We start from the raw sequence: 19532 nt of genomic DNA on the forward strand, positions 1-19532 counted from the left end.
GTTCTCATACACATCTATGGGTATGTATATGAGATAGGTATTATTACAAGTGCATGTAGTAAAAAGACTAGAGTTTAAAGCCACCGTATAATTTCTCCAAGTTCATATAGCAGGTGTTAGCACAATCCATGCAGTCCTGCTGGATCTGAGGTTGAGCCTTAGACCTCTTAGTGTCAAATTTCCTCTTCATGATTCAGGTATTCAGACTTTTGCAACAGGCCTGTTGTTCCCGGAAATTTAGAATAGGGAGGCAAATTGTAGAGCAATGTGTAAAAAACTAGTATTTTATGCTGAACATCAATTTCAGGATATATCTGCTGAGTCAAACCTAACTTCCATCTACATCTAACCTCTGCCTCAGACATTCTAATTCTCCTTGAAAACATCAGTGCTTATGAATCCTCCAGCCATGCCATTACTTGAAACTTTCTTCAACTGATCTGTGTGTTCATTCTTAGCCTCCTGTTGAGAGATTGCTTCAATGATATGTGATGCAAATCCAAATAATGATAACAGTGGTTAATACTTAACTTCTTATTCTGAACCCATAATCTTCTCACTGAATCCTTACAATAATCATACAAGGAAGGTACTGTTGTTCCTCTTTACTGGGGTTGAGGAAATTGAGGTTTAATGAGGTTGTCACCAGACCAAGGACACACAATTAGTAAATAGTGAAGCCAGCTCTCAAACCACCTGAGTTTACAGGCACACTCTAAACCCTGATATTCAAAATGTGGTTTATGAACCAACAGCAGCATGGACATCATCTGAGAACTTGCTGGAAATGCACCACCTTCTCAGGCCCCATCTTTGATACACAAATGCAAATCTGCATTTTAACAAGATCCTCAGGCACTTAGCACATACATGGAAATTAGAGAAACACTGCTTAAAGTGATACCTTTCTTTTCTTTTTTTCTCTTGTCCTTCCTTCCTTCCTTTTTTTTTTTTTTAATTTTTTTTTCGTTTTCCTCCATACTGTATGAGAGATTGAACTCAGGGCTTCACACAGGCCAAGAAAGTGCTCTGACACAGAGCTACACAGAACTACTTTCCCAGTCTTTTTAATTTTATTTTAAGACATAATTGGTAATAAGAACATTCCCAGTCACCATCTTGTGGAGCCATTCATTCATTCAGTTATTTATTTATTTGTTTTTGGTAGATGGACACACAGTACCTTTATTTTATTTATTTATTTTTATGTAGTGCTAAGGATCAAACCCAGTGCCTTACAGGTGCTAGCAAGTGCTCTATCACTGAGCCACAACCCCAATCTTTCATTCAGTTCTTGAATCTGTTTTACTAATTCTTAAGTAATATCTAGACATGTTAAAAAAAACCCTCATTATTATTTTATTGTTACTGATTCCCATTGAGGAAAATGTAATCCATGCTTTTATAATTCATTCAAATACCATCATGCTTTGCATTGTAGAATACAGTAAATCTTAAACCATTGCTTCAGATTTTGTCTCATGATGGAGAAATTTTATATTTTGTAATCCAAATCATATTTCAAAAGAAGCTCATTGAAGCTTCCATTTTGTTTTACAAACATATTAATTAATTAATTTCTAATAATATTGATTTTCCATCTTTTTTTATTTTTTACAGACTGCATTTTGATTCATTATAAATGTACTGTACTTTCATGTACAATTAGAACAAATAAAATTAAAAAATAAAAAAGAAGCTCATTTTTAGCAAAGCTAGTATATGAGTTTTACATGTGAGTACTAGAACATTTCCATGAATTGAATATTTTTCCTGTTTTATATGATCATATGTATGCATGGAGGATATGGAAATTTTTGGTATACGGAGCAAAATGATTTCTCTGTTTGAAATTTAATTCACTGTGTGTAATTGAGAAAGTCTTACCATCATTTCCAACTGTTACTATCCTTTTTACAAAATAACTTTAATTAATTTAGTTATGTGATGCTGAGGATGGAATCCAGTGCCTCACCTCTACCACTGAGCCACAACCTTAGCCCTGCTAATATCCTTTGAGAGATTATTACAATCCTCAATGACCAAGACTAAATCTCCCTGTCGTTCATTATTTGTTTGTCCTCTATAATTTTGAACCAATTGCTTAGACCCCTACTTGTCCCTAGGATTATCTGTGGTTTCTTACTATTTATTTTTAGGCCTTTATCTTGCCTCTCAAACATAATGGGAAATTTTAATACCAGCACTGTCATTCATTCATTCATCATCATTTACTGAGTTCCAGGAATATATTACGTCTTGCATAGAAAAGAATTAAGAAATCATTTGTACCTTAAGTAGCTACTAATGGAGTCTGTGAAATAAAACTTGAAAAAAAATAAACATGGCAATATAGAACATTTTAATAGTCACTGCAGATGTACATACAAATAACTTAGAAATTCAATAGCCTGAGTGATTTCTCCTTACTGACAGTATCAGGGAAAAATATTAGAGTGCCAGGCACGGTGGCACACAGCTATAATCCCAGCAGCTCTGGAGGTTGAGGTAAGAGGATGGCAAGTTCAAAGCCAGCCTCAACAACAGTGAGGTGCTAAGCAACTCAGCGAGACCCTGTCTCCAAATAAAATACAAAATAGGGCTGGGAATGTGGGTCTGTAGTTGAGCGCCTCTGGGTTCAATCCCCAGTACCTCCACCCCTCAAAATATAGGGGAAAAGATCAAGATCACTCTGGTCTTCTTCAGAGAGTTACAGAAAGGGAAACCACATACAAAAGAGTCATAGGAAAGAAAAAATGGGCATGTGACAGAAATAAAATATGTCCCATTGGACTGAAGTGTATGAAGAAGGGCTAGGAGAGATGAGATTGTAAAACAATGTGGAACCTGATCATGTGGTTTGGGGTATAATTCAGGAAAGCACAGAAAACCATTAATGGTTCTCAGCAAGGAATCACCATAGCCTGGCAAAAAGGGTGTTCACATAGCAGGAAGGACAGCAGAGGATGGCAAGTTGGCCATGCAGGACTCATTTGGAGGCCACTGAAATCAGCTGGAGAGAAGTCATAAAACCTACCTTACAGTCCCCATCTCCCACCCTTAGCCACTGGCTTCTCTTTTCCTCAGACACGTTTACTACAGCTCTCAGCACTTTAGTAGGAATCTTCTTTGATGTTTGCTTTTCTTTCACTGAACAGTCTTACAATGACCCTGAACAAGTATGCAGAATAGGAGTCCTAATAGAATACCCAGGGATCAACTGCTGGTTTTAAAAATAATAACTAATTTCTTAAGGATGCTGTGTGTCACATTTGGTGATCAGGGTGTTCACTTTTAGTCCCCAAGCAGACCTAGAAGGGCTTTCCATTTTACAGAAAGGGACACTGTGGCTTAGAGGGCCATTTTCACACATTATCTAAGGATATTGGACAAATGTTGCTTTCCACAGCAAAATCCAGAATTCCTTCATTTGGCAAGTTTATAGCCTTTCTCTATTCTTAGTTCTGGTTTTTAGTCAGAACAAATTCATAACTTTCTGGGACCTATTAATTGGTAGGGAACACCAGCCAGGGTGGCTGTGAAGGAGTAGCAGGGAGCCAGCCCTGACTGGCCATCTTTGGACACAGGATTCCCAGAGGCACTGGATGAAAATGGAGCCGAAAAATTAGAATGGCCATGACAGTGTTCATTTTTCATTTAAATCACTCCTTGTAATGCAATTGTAGATATTGTAGGAATGTAAAGGAAATTGAATGTAAGTCTCTCTATGCAATTGTCTTCAATTAGAAAATCCATTTGGCTAAATGGGGAAACTAAGGTTAAGTAAGTATTCTCCAAATGGGCAATCTTGGGGCATCTGCTATCACCTGTTTTGCCATCAAGCACCCCTTAGAATGGCCACCACTTGAGCCTAAATGCCAGCAAGTCTCAAGACTGCAGGTAAAATTGAGAAGACGTATCTTTCTGAATTGATGAGAGGCACAAAGTGTCCGGTGAAAACAGATATGTTTGAATAAAGAAATCTGAAATGACTCCTTGTTTTTTACAGGAAAGGGTGGAATACTTCATAGAAATCAGCCAAGAGCTGTGTTTATGAACCCACTTCATCAATATGTCACCTGAGCTAGAATTCTTGAAGAAATAATCCTGGATGCTCCTTGGAAATTCTAAACATTCCTGCTTCATCCTCAAAATGAGAGGAAGGCTGAAGCACTCTCTGGTCATACAGTTGGGTGACCAGACAGTGGGGTGAAAGAGCCCATTGTCCCTTTTTCTCCTGAGCAGCTGCTTTCCCTGAGGACTATCTGCTTCTCCCTCAAACTCCCTCACCATACCCTGGTCTTATGTTTGAAATTGACCCTATTGTTCTAAAAGACCTTGTTTTTAGATGACCAATTAAATAATGTGGTGCAAGAAATTACCATATTCCACATTGTTTTCCACTTCACAAATCTGGAAGCTGAACATCAGGTGTTATGGTGTGGAAAATTTTGACTGTAGAGAAAAATCAGAATAAAAATGCTTTATTCAGTATCCATTGATCCATCTACCCATCTCTTCTCCATAAATATTTATTATCTACAGGCCACTCCATGAGATGCTATGGGAAAATTTTTGAAGAGTAGTTATGTGTAATTCCAAAGTGCACTTACTTGTGTGGCACGTTCAAACAGATGTGTACAAACTTGTATGGAACTATAAAGAAATGGCCTAAATCATGGGAACTCAATTCCAGCTTGAATTTAGTTAATGTTTTGTTAATAAAATGAGGACAACTCTCCTGACATGTGAGCATGATATTTCATCAGTGCATCATGGTTATGTGATTTCAAGGTGTTGGATGTGGAACAAATAAATGTTCTGTTATTGCTTGTAAAATGTTATGTCTCAGGTACTGCTATTTATATATTGTTGCATGTAAAATTGACATGTAGTTTCAAATTCACACTTAATTTATATGCATATATACATAACTGGTATTAAGAAATGAAGACATAAGGAAGGGAGGGAAAGAAAAAGGGAAGAAGGGGAAAAGGCTTGCAAAGGAAAGAGCCTGAGCTTTTCCAGACCCCATTTCTTCTACCTCTATAATGTTCATGCACATTCCTACAAATTAAGGCACAAACGCCATATTAATTTTTCTTTTAAAATCTCTAGTTTCAGCTGGGCATGGTGGCACACAACTTCATTCCCAACGACTTGGGAGGCTGAGCAGGAAGATAGTTAGATGAAGAGCAGCCTTGACAGCTTGGAGAGATGCCATCTCAAGACTAAAAAAATAAAAAGGGTTGCAGGTACAACCCAGTGGTAGAGTATCTCTGTCTTCAATTCCTAGAATAAGAACACAAAAAAAAGGAAAGAAAAGAAAAAAAGAAAGAGATCTATTTCCAGGGTTCCACTTAGCAAGGTTGATGAGTTTCAGTTGTTCTTGGCATTGGAAGCTGCTCATGGACTCCAAAAGAAGCACTTTCCATCCCCATCCATCCTCCTATGTCTTCTCCTTCCAGTGCCTTGATGCTAGTCAGGACTGTCCTCTCCCATGGCCTCACACCATGATCACTGGCCCAGTTACTCAGACATTGCTAGAGGTACAGAGTCCATTGGGATCATGAGAGCCCTTCTACACATGCAGGAGGTCAGTCTAGAAAGTTCCCCCTGAGTGCCTGTTACATTAGGAGCGTTGCAACACTCTGTTTAAACACTACCATCCAACCACTCTTTTGAGGAAAGATGCCTTCCTTTTAAACCCTCAGGAATCCTCTCCATTTTAGACAAGTCCACTTTCACACTCCTACAGGTTATAACTTGGACAAGTAGAGAAAGAAATCACTTTTCTCCTGAACTGACTCGAGAAATTCAGACTCAAGATTTCAAAGATTTTTCTCTCTTCTTGGAAGGAAGATGGAATCATCTCTCTCATTTTCTTTTCTATGACGCAGAAAATTTTTTATATTGGTAGACATTATCTATAACTACTTAGCTCTATCTCTCTGTATCTAACTATTATGTGCAAACTCAGCTGCAGAGTTTGGTTTAAGAGTAGAATGTAAATACCTCCAGCTACTCAGAAAAGGTAAATCGGTAGGAGTGACTTCCAAAATCTATGTCTATCTTACCTAGCTTGGTTGGCCACACTGGTTTGCAGCGTCCATCTCTGACCTGCCTGGCATGGTTGTGGTGAGATCATGTTGGTGTCCTAGGATTTACTAAGATCTTCCATGTGGGAAACTTGGCCCATCCAAGCCTCAGACAATGGAACAAAAGTCAAAGAACAAGCCACCTAGGAAACTGAGGTGAGTCCAGTGACATAGCCAGACCTGACACAGAATGTCCTTTTGTTCCATTAAGGAACTTTTCTCTTTTCTTTGTTTCTTAACTTGCCTGAAGGCTAATTTATTTGCCTGAAGTTATGTTTCTGAGAAAACTTCTTCCTTGAGTAATATCCATCTAAAATTTCCCCTCATTGCCATTTTTACTGTAAACAGGAGAGAACTCAGGGCAGCTGCTTTGGCACAACCTATCACCGCTATGTTTTTATGAAAATCTAAAAGCTTCTCAACCTCCCTTATTTAGCCCCTCTTGCAGCTTCCCACCCTCACACCCCTGCCACCAACCCCTCTCCTGCTCCCTCTCTGGACTCGCCTTATTTTTCTTGGAGATGTTCTTTCACATGTCAACCAATCACTGGAATCAGTGCTGATGTGTTAGAGCCTTACAGGGCCCCTGGAGGGGACTGGCAGTTATGTCAGAAGGAGGGGACGTCCAAGTTCACGCCAAGAGAGCTAATTAGCTTCTAATAACTGGCCATCTCTAGAGAACGCAACAATCTTGGTATTAGAACAAGTGTCATGGGCCAAGTTCCCCAAACGCTCGTTCCACTCTCAGATATGAGAAGTCGATCTTTTCACACTCTACACTCCTCTTACAGACTGGACAAATTCAGTGAATTTCATCATCTGGTTGAATTATTTGTCCTTTCAATAATTCTGTTGGGTATGTAGGGTGATGACTGAAACCATCTCCCATCATGTCTATATGCCTTAAATCTAGCACAGTAGTTGTACCAGAGTTAATGCTCAAAACAGATTGGTCAGATAAGTGATTCATGAGTACTTCTAGAAATATTCTAGCAGATTAAAACTTTCTGATATTCAACTCATCATTGTCCTCATATTACCTATAGGTTTCCCACAGATTGTTCATGATTAAAAAACTTGTAACCTGCTTGTGTTCTTGGCAGCATCTTGGTGGGTTTGAGTGTATGGGTGTGTGTGCGTGTTGGTACAGGGAAGTGAACCCAGAGGCACTTTGCCACTGAGTACATCCCCATTTTTATTTTGAGACAGGTTCTCACTAAGTTGCTGAGGGTCTCTCTAAGATGCTGAGACTGGCCTTGAATATGTGATCCTCCTCCCTCAGCCTCCTGAGTCACTGGAATTACAGGCATGCGCCACCATATCTGGTCTCCTGGTAGTATTTTGTGAATTCTAATCACGAAAATAGGAGTCAAATTTCTATGATTTAATTAATTAATAGTTCATATACCCTGTGGAAGCTCTAGTATTGATCAGAGACGTAGCAATGTGGCTTCCCAAGACATAGCTTATGCAGACCTGTTTAGGAGAAGTAATAAATGCATAAGTAGAGATGGTCTTAAGAAATAGAGGAAGGTGAAGTGTTCTAGACTATCTTGGGACACTTCTCAAAAGGGAAGAGGAAACAGGACAAGACACAGATGTGAAATTTCTAGGCACACCCAATCTTTCCCTGGGTCAACCTGGCTACTGAAGGGACTCTGATGTGGTTGACAGGGCATGAAGCAGGACCTAGACTGGCTGGTTTTTGAATCAAGTGAGCAGCCATCAGTAAAGTAGCCCTGAGATCTATCTGTTTTAGCTCAACTCCTGTCAATAGCTGGGGGTACATGTAGGAAAGTCCAGGCACAAGAAAAGCAGTTGGTAGAAAACGAAACAAGAACTCCGTTATAGTTTGAATTGTATCCTTGTTCTTCCCCTGAAAAAAATGCATATATTAAGGTTCGGGCCCCCAACACCTCAGGATCTAACCTCACTAGAAATGTTTATAGATGTAATTAGTTAAGATTAGGATATACTAGACTAGGGTAGACTCTATTCCAATATGACTGATGAGCATATAAAAAGGATACAGATATTCACAGAAGGAGAACACAATGAAAAGATGAACCCAGAGACCGAGTAATATAGCAGAGGTCAGGGACATCAAATATTGCCAGTGAAACACCAGAAGTTAGAGAAAGGCATGGAACAGCTTTAGTTCTCATAGCCCTCAGTAGGAAATAACCCCACTAAAACCTTAATCCTGGACTTCTAGCCTTCAGAACTGTGAGACTTAATTTCTGTTGTTAAAACCCCTGGGTTTTTTTCATGCTAAGTGAATTAAACCAGTACCAAAAACAAAGGCCAAATGTTCGTTCTGATATGCAGACACTAACACACAATAAGGAGTGGGAGGGAAGAATAGAAGTTCAGTGATTAGACAAAAAGGGAAAGAAGGGAAGGGAAGGGGAATGGAAATAGGACAGCAGTGGGATGAATCAGACGTAACTTTCCTATGTTCATATATGAATACACAACCAGTGAAACCACACATCATGTACAACTGCAAGAATGGGAAGTTATACTTCACTGTTAGTACAGTTCTAGGAAAATAATACCCACCCCAAGTAATCTGGGGTAAAAATTGAGACATCAAGGCTGAAGTGCAGACATAGGGCCAGCATGGATGTGGGAGACGAGGAGTGCAGCTACAACTTGGCCAAGTTATCTCAGTCCCTCCTTGCACATCCCAGATACTAGAATGGGAGCAAGTCTGATCTCACGCACTGCCCCTTGGTGGCCCCAACCTATTACCCTGAAGGATTTGACTAGATTAGTCCAAGGCTTATGTTAACTGAGTGCTTAGGTTGAACTCTTCTTTGCTCATAGGAAAAGGTAGCAAGCAGTAGGTGGTATCATATGAAGATGCTGAACTGGATGTTGTTCGTTCCCAGTCAAATCTGAGTTTGCATTCCTTTTCTTGATAGTGTCTTTCTAACAACCCACTCCAGAGTTTTGCAGATGATTCCTAACATCCTTTTGATTCTTATATGAGCTTTGCTTTTAGGATTGTAGATCTGAATATGCCTGCAAGTAGCCTAGACTCCCCTAATATCCCTCTTCTGAATCCCACACCCACTTTTTGTTTATTACACTCGAGATTCCTTTGGTTCACAAATGGGCTTTGCCTCTTGGAAATAGAGCTGTGTATACGTGTCATTCGCCTAGACTACCCAATTTGCCACTGGCTCTTTGTATGATTCCTTTCTCCAATCTTTGGGTTAGTGTATCCTTCTCTTTGACCTCCTGAAACTTACTAGCCACACCCCAGACACTATTTCTGCTAAGTTCTGTCTTTTGGGACAGGACACCTCCCAAATAGGCGGCCAAGAGACGGATTGGGTAATCATATGAGCCAAAACAGCTGTTGTGGGATAGTTCTACAATCCAACGTGGTACAACTACAGAAAATTCTCAGCTATCTAAAAGCATAGAATTGGGATTGTGGGTATAGCTCAATGGTAGAGCACTTCCTAGCCTGTGAAAGAGCCTGGATTTGATCACTAGCACCTTGGGGAAACAAAATAAATAAATCCAGTAAGTTGCATTCAATTTCTGTGTAATTGGTAAGGCCTAACTGGCCCAGACCAATATTCAAAAATATAAGGCCACAGAATTTCAGTAGGAATGATTTTAGAAATTTGTCTAATACAATTCTTACAGATAGAGGAACATGTCTGCAATTTCATCATAATCACAGGGCTAATAAATCAAAGAGTCAACTGGTGCATCAGTTTCTACTTTACCTGTCTGGACTTCGCTACCTATGGAGGGACAGGGGGTCCATAGAGAGAGGAGCCAACAAGAGTGACTTGGATAGCAAAGGGAGAGTGAATTAGTGCTCCCAGCATGGGCAGGGGGGTAGGCACTGGTTATTGCAGCTCATGATAGGGGCCTGGGTAAGGCTGGCCATAGGGAGCCAAACAGGAGAAATACCACTGAACCATGGGTAGCTAAGAAGACTGAACTCAGTGGTATTTCTCCTTGTGAAGAACACAAGACAATCTTCAAGGTCTCATAGAAATAGCTCCTGAGGTGGGTAATGCGATAGAAGAAAGGGCTTTTTAAAAGGCAGGTGAAAGTTTTGTTTTTGCTGAACAGAGACAGTGAGAGAGAACATACAGATTGTTCTCTAGGTTATTTGTGGTGGCACACACCTGTGATCCCAGCTACTCAAGAGGCTGAGGCAGGAGGATAACAAATTCCAGACCAGCCTCAGCAATTTAGCAAGACCCCCAGCAACTTAGTGAGACCCTGTCTCACAGTGAAAAATAAAAATAATTGAGGATGTAGCTCTATAGTAAGAGGATTTCTTAGCCCATATGAGGCCTTGGATTTAATCCTCACCACTGCAAAAGAAAGAGGGGCGGAGGAGGGGCAGGGAAGGAAAGGGAGGAAAGGGAGGAAAGAAGAAGGGAAGACACAATCCTGATCTAAGGCCTTCCAAATACAGATTTAAGAACCTGTGTTTTCTAACAACACTCTCTTAACTCCATGATTGTGATGTACCCCTGAACTGGCCACCCATTGCTGCATATAATGAAACTAAGAGCAGTTTATGTCCAAGGATTTCATAGCCTCTGTATGTGTTTGTGTTGAGACCAGATGCAGGAGTAAAATAATTTAAAAAATAAGACCTTAAATTTGTAAGATTTAAATGGAAAGGATTATTATTTATCATTGAGAGTAAGAGCAGTAAGTACTTTTGCTAAAACATTGTCATACTGAATTACTTGTGGATCGAAATTTGAAGAAGGGGTTTAGACTGTCAGTGACAGGGAACCAGGAAAGGGTACAATGAATGACTTTCACTTCCTTGCTCCAACACGTGGAGTGACCGCAGCTCAGTAGTTCGGTAGGCTTCCCGTAATCCCAGATCCGACAACACCCAGCTTGTCAGCACCTAAACCTTTAAAGAGCTTTATCAGCAGAGCATCCAAGCAGAATAAAAAGACAGATTGCCCAGGGTTATCTAGCTCTGCAACTGGAGCTATGCAGACTTGGGCCAAGAGCAGGCCTGACCAAGTTCAAGTTCAAAGCCCAACACACACAAACATACACACACACACACATACACACATACAAGAAACCCACACTGATTTTTTTAAAATCTTCAAAATGTAGGAATCATATGGTTAATACCTGTACAAACAGCTAGCACTTAGTCACTCTTTACAGCTAATGGATTTGGTTTCCTTTTGCCTTCTGGGCTACATTTTAAATACCCTATTCATCCTCTTCAGCCCTGTATGTAGAAAAGAAATGTATATTTTTTAAAACAGGGGTGAGTTGGAAATCCTGTGAAAATTTTATAAATTGTTCCTGTGAATCATTCTAGAGTCATCCAACAGGAGGCCTCCCTAACCCGTTCCAGTAAATGTTATTCCAGTTCATGAGTGTTCTTGCTGGCCGCCGACAGCTCACTGGGAATAACTTGGACCTGGCAAGACAGGCCCTTTGGGTAATGGCCTTCTCTTGCCTGCTGGAAAGAATCATTTTTAAGTTCAAGAACAAATATCATCTTTTGCATTTCAGTTATTAGTTTTTATTAACCAACTGTTTCTGCTGAAAACATTTTGACCTAAATACTAAAAAGTTCATTCTAATCAGGTTTTATATCTCAGCTGTTAGTTTTTTTATACATTTATCTACAAGTAGATACCGAGTGCCCAGCACTACAAAAAAACATTATTCTGAAATGAGCATACTATTAGAATTGTAAGACCTACAGGTAGACAACAATTTTTGCTTTGTGTAAGATTAGATATCTGATTAAATGTCAAAATTAGACAGACATTTAAATTCCAAAAGATTTTCCACTCTTATGGTGTATTCAATACATGAGGTATACTATGGCACAAATCACTCAAAGTGGGAACGTAAGCCCAGATGTAACAATAAGCATTCATTCACATGCCCAGAGCTTTCAATGCTGCAGGATGTGCAAGACCCTGGGCAACAAGCTTCATATGCATGGCATGAAAGCAATTCTACCCTGCTTTTGTTTTTAAACTCATGCAGGATGAATTATGTGAGGGGGGAGTATTGGGGATCAATACATCTAGGCAAATGTTCTACATCCCCCTTGTGGGGGCACCAAGGATTGAACCTAGGAGTGCTGAACAACTGAGCCACATCCCTTTTTAACTTTATTTAGAGACAATTTCTTGCTGTGTTGCTTACAGTCTCACTAAATTGTTCACTAAAGACTAAATTGTCTCTGAACTCACAATCCTCCTGCCTCAACTTTCCAAGCCATTGGGATTACAGATGTGCACCACTATACCTGACTATGTGTGGATGATGAATGGACTTAAATTTATATCTGAAATTGCAGAAGTGTTATAAAGGCATTTGTCAACTTCCTAAAGTACCATCAGATCAATTAGTTTGCTTATTTATTATCTATTGCATGGCCCTTTTATAGCACTGGTAGGAGAGGGCATTTCTAAGGAGTAAGGTCGTCACTAAGTAACTTGGGTTGACACTAATGATAATTTTGCTGATGTGATGAAATGCCTTTGCTTACTCATTTTTAGAAAACAATTTGTAAGGCTGGATTAACGTAAGTTAAATTTAAACCATGCGAAAGGCAGACCTTCTCATGTCTCTCTGACTTAGACACTGTACATCTGCATGTTATTTCAGAACTGCTTAGAAGCAGACACCAAGACCAAATTAGATTTGCAAGAGATTTACTGGGTGAGGAAGCAGGAGAGGACATGGAAGTACTTACTATGGTGACACAGGTCTAACGTCATTGGAAGGAGAGAAGGAAGAAAGGAGGATTGGGTAGAAGAACCTCAGACAGCATCAAAATTCCAAAACAGATTTGGCTGGGCCGATAGGAAGTCCTGTTTCACAAGGATTGACTGTACTTGTCTCCCCAACCCCTACCCTCACACTGTACTTGGTCATTTAGGAGTAGTTCCTGGGGACCCTGACATCTGCACAAACATGATGCAGAAGGACAACAGCTGAGGCTTCTGCCAACTAGGCTCCTCACAAGAGCTGAGCAAAGCACTTCAATGGCCACCACTGTGTCAATAGAGGAATTGTCATTACCAAAGTCTGTGGAATGCATTTGTTCATCCATGTATCCAAATAAATCTTTATTGAGCTCGTCCCATATGACAGGCACTATTCAGTATTTTATACTTCAGGAAATAACGGGGATCTCTGTGCTCACTGTATACAAGTATACTACATTAAGTATTCACTTGGAAATAATGCCTGAAGATTGAGGATCTCCTCAGATAAAACCAGTCTGCCCATTTCTAATTGTTAAGAAAATTACTATTTATAGATATTAATCTATAGTGTCTACTAGGGAGTTAAGTTTGTTTCATTTACTGGTTAGCATCTGAACAGAAGTTTCTTATAAGCATATAAATAATCCTGCCTGTCTTCTAATTTTTTTAAATTTTAATAAATTGGATTGAACAGTAGTATAAATCAGTATTTCTTAGACATATTTGTGCCCACAACAATTACAAACCCTGCATGTTTATGGATTTTCTGTCCAGTGGTTGAAGGTGGCAGATAAAGTAAGGGATGATAGAGTCTGTAACGCTGGGGAAATAGAATAGAAATGAGAAGAAAACACCCTAGTATTCTCTTGCTCCTACCTTAGCACATGCTAATCCTATGTACTAGAAAACCTGAACTTCCATCCTAAAATGTTAACATTTTTAAGAGAAGGATTAGCTTCACGGGGAATTTATTTGCTCAAATTGCCAATCCCTTAAGATAAATTAAAAAAAACAAACAAATAAACAAAAAATGCATTACCTTTGTGTGCATGAGATTGTCAACCTGAAATTTGAAATGATCAGACTCAAGAACTCTTAAATTAACCTGTGATGAGGTGAAAAAGACATAAGTTGCAACATCATCATTTAGATAAATGGTGATAATAAACTTGATTTACTAAAACCCAAGGAGGATTATTTATGAACATATTCAGGCATTTTCCTTGTGTTGTTGATGCAAAGTTATGCAAAATACACATACACACACACATACACACACAAACACACACACACACTTAAAAATCCTAATTCTGCAGAATAGTTAGAACCTAGCCCAAGGAGTTGAATAACCATGGGAGGTTTCCCTTGGTATTCACCACCTTCAGGGTCATCCTCAAGGAAAATTGTTCCATAAATGAGAAGTTGTTGGGGTTCTTTTCTGTCTTTTTTTTTTTTTTTTTTTTTGACACCAACCAATCTTCCTTTGTTTGCCCAGCTAAATACCCCGTAGCCTGAGCTCTACCAGCCTTTTCAACCAGTTTATCATGTTCAGGATCTTTTCTAACCTCCTACACCATAATAACTAGTACCTGTCAAGTGCTTGCCCTGTGCCAGGTTCTTTACATACATTATCACATATGATCTCAGCACTCTGTCAGGTATCTAGATTCTGTTACTGTCCTCTTTTCATTATGAGTGCATTGAGAATCAGGAAAGTCAAAAGAATAGCACAGGTTCGAGATCTAGAATATACACTACTGGGTTTCAAATCCAGACTCAGCTGGCATTAAATCCCATACATTTAACCTGTACTTGATCAATTTGGACTAATAGTTTGGGAGGGTGGGTACCAGGCATATTCCAATGCCCGAACCTCAAGACAGTCCCTCTTTAAGTACACCTCTGAACACTTAGTGTACTTCTATGTGTGAATACCTAGATTAGTGTAGAAGCTGAAGAGAAACCTTGTCCTTTGTGGTCTGGGATTGAGAAATCTTAACTTCAGGTTTATTCCACACCAGTCAACCTTAGACCATGCATTGCCATCACAGAATTGATCTACTGGGCTTCTCTGCGGTACCTCAGAATCCTGTCCTCCAAGTTTTTGCACTTTCATCTCCATCAGAATTCTGGGTAGAAATCGCAATGCATTATTGTCTTTGGGGTGGAGAGAGTGTCATACCTGGTAAATGATCTCAATCCCGATCCCCTAATTTCATTTCCAAACAAATGAGTTCAGTCCACAGGCATGATCTGTTGTGCATTTTCAAATCTTAATAAAGGATGATAATATTAAGTTACATGATTAATTATTATTTATTCATTCAATGCATATGTATTTAGTGTCTTCTCTGTGCTCAGCACTAGAGTTCTGCAAATGTGGTGAGCAAAAATATGTCTTGGATTCACAGAACCTGCAGAGTAGAATCCCAGTACCCAATATGTGCTAATAATAACTATATTCTTTGAACATGGTGCTTTAGGTGAATTATCTTTACAACCACTGTGTTAGGTAGGGGAAAAACATTCAATCCATTTTGTTGATGAGTAAACTGAAGCTCAGAAAGGTTCAGTCATTTGTTGAGTGTCATGTAGCTAATAAGGGCAAGAGCTGGAATCAAACCAGCTGCGTTTGACTAGAAGTCCATTCTTTCCATTAGGTTATTACCTTTAAAGTCAAAGTCAGAAATCCTGGAATCTAGTCCCAGTATGTGCTTCCCTCTCTCCCTCTGTCCGTATCTGTCTATCTGTCTCTGTCTCTCTCTGTGTCTGTCTGTCTCTGTCCCTTTCTCTCTCTCTCTCTCTCTCTCTCACACACACACACACACACACACACACACACACACACACACCACAGAGCAGCTGTCATAGGACCTAAGGAAACTTCTATATGTTTCGTCTATCTTAATACAAAACGGGGATGATAATTGCACTTTTACGGAAATGCTTACATGATGAAAAAAAACTTCTGAAATGCTATGAAAACATCTGTATTTATTAAATATCATCATTGATTTAATATTGTGCTCTAATTTTATATTCCCAAAAATCTGCAGTTGAGATGAATTATTATTCCTCTTGTAAACTAAGTATGTAAGGAGACAGGGCTTGTACAGCCTCTTTCCACCCTATGTGACGTTCTCAGTAAAACCTGGAGTTGCCTTTGGCTCCTCTAAGGCAAACCTCAGCCTTCTGGAAGACAGTGCCAATAGGCATGATTCAGTTGAAAATCAATTTGACTAAACTGGTGATAAAATAAAAACTCTGCCCATTTCAATATAACATAGCAAAAGGAAAACATTTAAATCTACATCAAACAATTAGCACTGGGTCTGGCATTGCATTTGCTGAATAAGTTGGAAGTTCATACATTCGCAGTTTGCCTGGCTTAGTTTCAGTTTATGTTATAATAATAACAGCTTTCATTTTTAATTAATAAGATTATTATTAATTAAGTGGCACAGTTCCCAAACCAGAAGAAACTAATCCAGTAATTTTGCTGGATTATAAACAGAGCTAAATAAAATTTGCTTTAAAGACTAAAAAAGTTGTCTCTATGATCAGAAACCAAAATGAATGATTTAGAAGTAAGTACTTCTAGTCTTCATTCTCTCCCTGTGGGCAGTGGACAATTCCAGTGAGATTGGCAAATGGTTAAAACCAGTTTTCAGAAAGAAAGAATCAGGCTATCTTAAGGCTTATTGCCTACATTTAACCCCATAGTGTCCTTTGCTCCTGGTTAATTCAGTGGTGTCATAAAAGATCAGAGAAGTGGTTTATACTGAAATAGTCAACACCCTTCTATATTTCAACACCAACATACCATTTTTCACTAGCCCACAAATACTGTTTAACAAAAACAGTAGTTACATAGACCTTCTTCTCTTCTTTGAATAATCAGAGTCAAAGATCATGTCATTACTATTTGAGTGCTTTGATATTTGAAAAGTAGAAGGATATATTTTAGTGAGCTAAAGTATCTAGTTACTAATTGAGGACCCTACCAGCCTAGAGTTAACATGCATAGTGGTCCTCAAAATGTGAACCCCAGAAAAGCAGCTACAGCCTCATCTAGGAACTCACCTGAAATGTAAATTCTCAGGCCCCAGAATCCATAACTCTGAGTGGGCCTAGGAATCTGCCTCTTAGACCCTCCAGGCAATTCTGATGCAAGCCAAAGTCTGAGAACCACTGCATTAAGGCAAGTCTTCGTCATTTCTGATTCATTTTCAGGCAGTAAAATTTTTGCATTTTAGCTCAGGTGCCATGTTCAGCAACTAACAGACAACAGTTTGGTTTGACAGCAAATTGACTTGCTTGGTGGAATCTCTGTAAGGAGTTTCAAAATATGGAAAATTGAGCTCTGAAATGTTATGATGTTGGTATTGGCAACCAGCACTGCTGAATTGCAGAGAAATACAGGATCCTCCTGCTGTTTCCTTTTTGCTGAATTCCTTTCTGGCCTCTTGGAAAGGATCCCTTGAGGCAGTTCTGAAAATATAAACCTCCCCATGTAAATGAGTTGTTTACCCTCCTGATCATTTGTTAGAAAGCGTTGAATTTTGCTGAATCAGGCATAATTGCTTTTGACAGGCATACACATAAAACAGTAAGTGATACTGAAAACACTTGGTGCAAGTCTCAAAACTTGGAACACTCTAGATGCTTAATAATGGGTCATGCCATTTGGCACATCTTTTCATGTAATCTTACACAAAGTCAGTTCAACCAACAGAATAATGAAAAGTAGCGACTGAAAGTTGAACACAATCGAGATGTTATCCTGGTAAAGAGACTAAAAAGAAAGCACATTGAGAAACTTCAAAATGGGAGACTTCTGAATATAGGAAATGTAACCTAGTCTGTTTCAATGCTGCTTAGTTAGAAAGAAAGAGATTCTACAGAGGGAAAAATGGGTTCAAGGAAGTGGTTAGTTTTTTAATGTTCCAGAAACAGAAAGAGGAAAAAAGTAAAACTTTTAAAAAGCAAGCAAAAATCACTTTTTTAAAAAATGTTTTATTTGAGCTGGAAATGTATCTCAGCTCAGTAGTAGAACACTTGCCTAGCATGTAAGGCCCTGGATTCAATTCCTAGCACTAAAAAAACCCACAAAAAATTGCCAAAATTATTATTATTATTATTAGTATTTGTAGTACTAATGATCAAATCCAGGAATATTCAATCCCTAGCACCAAAAAAATTGCCAGTTGTAGTACCAGTGATCAAATCCAGGAGTGCTTACCACAGACCTACATCCCAGTTCTTTTTATTTTTATTTTCAGACTTGGTCTCACTAAGTTGTCCAGTCTGGCCTCAGATTGGCCGTCCTCCTGCTGCAGTCTCCCTAGTAGCTGGGATTATAGACCTGTGCCACTACACCTGGCTGCCAAATGTGATTTTATCCTTTAGTTACTTTACCATAGATTTTCTATATTGTTAAATTATATTTAAGTTCAAATATAGCAGAGTAAAGAGTAAATGTAAAATATGTCCTCTTCATTTATTTTCTATCTATATTCTCAAAATAACTGAAAAATTTGGGGCATCTTAAATTTGAATCATATCCCTGCCTGTTCTATTACTGTATCCATCCCATGAAATTGGATGAATATTTGCCAAATTTTGAGTGTGTATTTGAAGACATCGTAGATTGTATAAACAAAAAGTAGTTCCAAATATGTGCCTTGAATTAAATAAGAAAAGGGCAAATATTCAAACTCCATGGGTACTAATCTATAGCATGAGCCAAGAGAATTGCAGCAAATAATTGTACAATTAATAATGTTTATGTGTTTCCTCAGAAATTATGGACACTATAGCCTCTTTTTATGTTTAAGATACATACTGTACATTTTTAACTTGTCTTTTTATATTGTGAACAGCTTTCATATCATTTTGTACATATTTCCTTCATTGCCATGGAAATAGGAAACAGCTTATAAAAGATGATTATACTATGATTCGCTAAACTTCTTCATGTTTGATAGGCTTGGGGTTATTTCCATTCATTTGCTATCATAAATGATCCTTCAATAGTCTTCCTTGTACATTGATTTGTGTGTGTATATTCATATATTGGCAAGGTATATTCATAGAGGTAGGTTTTCTAAATAAAAAGGAAGGAACATTTAAAGTTTTGATACATATACTGTCAAAATACTCCGTCAAAAGGCAACAGAAAATGAAAGTACCTACATTCCTACATTATCACTGAATTTTAGTTGTTTCACCATTAAAATAGTTTTATTCTAGTTGGAAGAGGAGTATCTGGTTTCAAGATGCATTTCTTTGTTAATAGATTCTGTGGTTTGTCTTTTTACTTTCTTAACATGAAGCACATCAAGCATGACATTTTCAATTTTGAAGAAGTCTGACTTATCTATTTTCTTTTTTGTTTGTTTTGTGTATTATAACTAAAATACTGATGGGTAATGCAAGGTCAAAATATGTACTTTTATGATTTTTGTTAGAATTTTATAGTTTTAGTTCTTACAGATTTTTTATGCGTTTCCTAATGTTGTGAGTTATGCAAGTTAGGAGTTCAATATCACTATTTTGCAAATGGCTATTCAATTGTTCCAGTGCCTTCTGTTGAAAAGATTCTTATTTCATCCACTGAATTGTGTGTCATCCTTGGCAAAAATTGATTGACTGTAAATGTGAAGTTTATTTCTGGACTCTC

At 38.5% G+C, this 19532-nt stretch overlaps 1 long non-coding RNA gene across 1 annotated transcript in view; it reads left to right on the plus strand.

The window, feature by feature from the left end:
* LOC306663868 overlaps positions 1-18091 on the plus strand; it is a 54176-nt gene extending 36085 nt beyond the window's left edge. The window contains exon 3 of the long non-coding RNA XR_013764569.1: positions 5119-18091. This is a non-coding gene — a long non-coding RNA (uncharacterized lncRNA). The remainder of the gene's footprint in view (positions 1-5118) is intronic.
* Positions 18092-19532: the final 1441 nt, after the last annotated feature.

This window comes from Sciurus vulgaris, assembly GCF_902686455.1.
Source record: "Sciurus vulgaris genome assembly, chromosome: 6".
NCBI lineage: Eukaryota > Metazoa > Chordata > Mammalia > Rodentia > Sciuridae > Sciurus > Sciurus vulgaris.